This window comes from Rhinolophus ferrumequinum, chromosome 2 (assembly GCF_004115265.2).
Source record: "Rhinolophus ferrumequinum isolate MPI-CBG mRhiFer1 chromosome 2, mRhiFer1_v1.p, whole genome shotgun sequence".
Lineage (NCBI taxonomy): Eukaryota > Metazoa > Chordata > Mammalia > Chiroptera > Rhinolophidae > Rhinolophus > Rhinolophus ferrumequinum.
Genome location: NC_046285.1, coordinates 75,534,254 through 75,539,332, shown reverse-complemented (window position 1 = coordinate 75,539,332; position 5,079 = coordinate 75,534,254).

The window sequence follows — 5,079 nt, the reverse complement described above, 5'->3', positions numbered from 1 at the left end:
ACTGAGATTGTGTACTGCATTTTGTGTCCCTTGTTATGGAGTGAGGTTAATTTTCCCACTCAGATATATTTAACAGACTGTATGATTCTAGTTATCCATTGCTGTCTTCTCTACCCCCTCCACCCTAATCACTGGAAACGTCAGTTGCCTTTGATATGAGTGTCAAACAGATAGTGTTAGAGAAATTCAAAAGGCCACTGAAATAAATTTATAGTGCCAAGATGGAGCCACTTCTGCCTGAGGCGCCAAGTCAGAAAACTGAAAGTTAGAAACTTTTGTGTTCTTCTAAATGCTCTGTTTGACCAGAAACACAGTATATCCAGGCAGCCAATTCCCATTTCCCAAGAATCCTTAATGATTTCCTTATTCTACTTACGGTCATATATGCAACCATAGCCAGTCAACTTCAGCCACATACTCTTTCCTTAGTCTCTGATTGTCTTCTACAAAAGCTTCAACCCTCTTCCTTGCTTTGTAGTTTTCCCGACCCTTAAGCTATGAGGACTGCCTAATTTATGAAGTGTAAAATAATATTGTCTTAGATCACCTAAGTCTTTCTCTTTGATTATTTTAACATAACCTATTACATAATACTGCTGTTATCAAAACATGTCCAAAGGTTTCATGCCACTTATGATTTTGTGTTGTAAAACATACTGAGAGGGAGGTTTCTTATGAAAGGAGGAGAACAAAAAAAAATCAATAGATAGAGTTCTAATCTAATACATTAGGGACTATGGCCTCCACCTCCTCCCAATCATTCCCAATATTAAAACAAACAAACAAACAAACAAAAAAACAGCAACATGAGATTGCTGTCATCAGGGTATTATGTTTCTACTGAGCCCTGGAACTGAAGTCTAGTGCCTCATCCAAAGAGCAATAGGGAGGGTGATTAAGATGATGCTGAGAAAATTTCATTCCAGCTCATCCACTATTTTGTTTCTGGATTTAGAGTTCCACCAGACTTGCACAGGAAATACACTATTCAAAGAACAAGATCGTAAAAAGACATTTTTTGTAATAATAAACAGTTGTAACTATTTATTACTATTGCTTACCCATCTCTAAATGAATGGACAAGTGAATGAGTGAATGAACATCATTTATAGGCCTGAGCATCAAGACGGCATTACTGTCACTTTTGCAGATGACAGGATGCTACATATAGAAAACCTTAATGATCCACCAAAAAGCTATTAGAAACAATGAATCAATATAGCAAAGTTGATGGCTACAAAATCAACGTACAAAATCCACTGCATTCCCATATACTAACAATGAAATCTCAGAAAAATAAATAATAATAATAAACAATTCCTTTTTCAATTGCAACAAAAAGAATAAAATACCTAGGAATAAACTTAACCAAGGATGTGAAGGACCTATATACTGAAAACTATAAGACATTTTTAAAAGAAATTGAAGAAGACATAAGGAAATGGAAAGATATTTCGTGTTCATGGATTGGAAGAATCAACACAGTTAAAATGAACATATTACCCAAAGCAATAGACAGATTTAACGCAATCCCCATCAAAATCCCACTGACATTTTTTAAAGATACAGAACAAAAAATAATCAGATTTGTTTGGAACCACAAAAGACCCCGAATAGCCAAGGCAATCATAAGAAAACATAATAATGATGGAGGTATCACACTTCCTGACTTTAGCCTGTACTACAGAGTAGCAATAATCAAAACAGCATGGTATTGGCAGAAAAACAGACACACAGACCAATGGAATAGAATTGAGAACCCAGAAATAAAACCACATAAATATGGACAGATAATTTTCGACAAAGGAGACAAAAACATACAATGGAGAAGACAGTCTCTTCAACAAATGGCACTGAGAGAATTGGAAAGCCACGTGAAAAAGAATGAATCTGTACTGCTATCTGTGACAATGTACCAAAATTAACTGAAAATGGATCAAAGACCTAAACAATAAGACCTGGAACAATAAACTGCATAGAAGAAAACATAGGTACTAAACTTGCAGACCTTGGGATCAAAGACGAATTTATGAATTTGACCTCAAAGGCAAGGGAAGTAAAAGCTAAAATAAATGAACGAGACTATATCAAACTAAAAAGCTTCTGCACAGCAAAAGAAACCATCAACAAAATAGAGGCAACCAACCTAATGGGAGAAGATTTTTGCAAACAGAGCCTCCGATAAGGGGCTAATATCCAAAATACATAAGAAATTCATACAACTCAACAACAAAAAAACAAATAACCCAATTAAAAATCGGCCAGAGGACCTGAATAGATATTACTCTAAAAAGGATATACAAATGGCAAATAGACATATGAAAAAATGCTCAACATCACTAATCATCAGAGAAATGCAAATGAAAACCACAATGAGATAGTACCTCACCCCAATCAGAATGGCTATCATCAACAAGACAAATAGTAACAAGTGTTGGAGAGGCTGTGGAGAAAAAGGAACCCTCATACACTGTTGGTGGGAATGCAGATCAGTGGAGCTGCTATGGAAGGCAGGGTGGAAGTTCCTCAAAAATTTAAGAATAGAATTATCATATGACCCAGCAATCCTTCTCCTAGGTATCTACCCAAAAAATCTGAAAACATTTATCTGCAAAGATATACATGCTCCAATGTTCATTGCAGCTTTATTTACAGTGGCCAAGACTTGGGAACAACCATAGTGTCCTTTGATAGATTACTGGATAAAGAACATGTGGTACATATACAAAATGGAATACAGCTCTGCTGTAAGAAATGATGAAACGATGCCATTTGCGACAAAATGGATGGCTCTTGAAATTATTATGCTAAGTGAGATAAGTTACACTGAAAAAGTTGAGAACCGTATGATTTCACTGATATGTAGACTATAAAACTGAAAGGAAAAAGGAACAAGACAAACAAATAAAAAAACAAAAACTCATAGACACAGACAATAGTTTAGTGGTTACCAGAGGGTAAGGGGTAGATGAAGATAAAAGGGATCAAATATATGGTGATGGAAGGAGAACTGACTCTGGGTAATGAACACACAATGTGACATATAGATGACATATTAAGAATTATACATTTGAAACCTATGTAATTTTACTAACCATTGTCACCCCAATAAATGTTAATTTTTTTAAAGAAGCCTCTTTACGGCAAGAAAACAAAAAACAAACAAACAAACAAAAAACTTTATTTGTCTGATTTGCTATTGCAGAATAAAATTAGAAGTCATAGAAAATGCCAGAGGCTATAAACATCACCAGTGATTGCACTTTGGGGATCACCTACTTTAAATTTACAAGGTCTAAAATAGTGATGCTTAAAAACTCAATAAATGTTTGTTACATCAATTAGTGAATGCACATTTGAGATTGTGCAAAAGAAGTTATAGCAATGTATATTGAAATGAGTGTTTACAAGTAATCCTTTGCAGAAGCAAAGTTATTACACTTTCATTATGAGGAAGGGTACAGGAAACTTAAAGATTTTTGTAATCAATTATTATCTTTTTTTTTCTATGAGTTCAGTTAATTTTACACCTGAGTGCAACTTGGGTGTAGAAAACAGGATTCTACTCAATGGACATCTGTCTGCAGTAGGCACATTCAAGTGACTCAAGTAGAAATTCATCTCATTAGAAAGATTGCAAGGTCAATGCTTTCCAAAGTTGGAGTGTGCATATTCTAATTTCTATTGTTTTAATTTAAAAATTATTTTTTAAAGTCACGTGTCAGTGCAGTATGTGAAGTATCTTCAAGTAACACTGAAGAGTACCCACATTCACTCATTCCCTTATAGTATATTTTAACCTGGTTTAGTTCACCCATCTACCCAAAGCTATGGACAGTTAATTTCATATGAATGGTCTTTTAATAATAGAGTATTTAAATACTGTGGAAGGAAATGTGGAATGTTCAAAACTCCTTTTTAATCACTCAGAAATTTACATGTTATCTTATAATGAAATACTCAAAAGGAGATTTCAAATATAATGCATTACATATTTTTTGGAAACAAAAACCCAAATGTTCCAAATTTTCAAAAATTCCCTTGATAAGACATAACTAAAATGTTGTCTATAGTAGTTTACCAGGAAGATACTTAGAAATAACCAACTACTGTTTAAGACAAGAGATTAACTTCAACAATACAGGAGAAAGCTACTTTCAAAGTGATGTGTTGCTGTGGTTGAAACTTTTTGAAAAGAGATGTCTAGAAATCTTTTCATTATTGTTATTCCACTCCTTAAAATGGTGTAATGTTCATCTATAGAATCCCTCATATTTGCACACTAAAACTTAAAAGTATATCTTATTAGCTTAAAAATCTTCTAAATGAAGAATTTCAGTGTGACTTGAATCTGTTGAAATTGTAAATGTACACATTTTGATTAGTTTACAAAAACAACCAATGGAAAGATGAAAAGCAACCGGTTAAATTTCACCAAAATTTTGGCAAATTTAGTAGATAAGATTGAGAGAAAAAAAGTTTATTAAGAACAGCTAATGGTGACCTTTATTAATGTGTATCTGAGTATGTTTATGAGCTATATTTTTCAGGTATGACAATGGGTATTAAACTAAACTAATTTAGGAACATAACTTCAAACAACTGTATCATAAATTGTTAAACCAAGTATATTTGATCACATTGGTTTAACTAAAAACTTAATTTATTAATAAATAATAATGTCTCTGATAATTATGTGTGTTGTTAACAAATAAAATCTCTTAAATATTTATTTCATCTTTTTTCTTCCTTGTAATGTTTTCATTTTGTGTTGTTTAATACAATAGTATATAGATACAATTTACAAATAAATGCATGCATATTTATTAGGATTCACATTCACATCTTTAATTGATAAGAATACATGTCAAAAATGTTTGGAGACACATATACCAATTATCCTGCCCATAGTTCCCTCAGATACATGGATTTCTAAAGCAGCAAGAACAGACAGCTCACAGGGTAAACATTTCTGGGACCAAGACAGATAGAGAAAAACTGTGGCAGGCATTCACCAGCTTGACATTTTTCTGTTATCCTCCCCATCTCCTTCCCTCTGCATGTGTAAATATTTATATG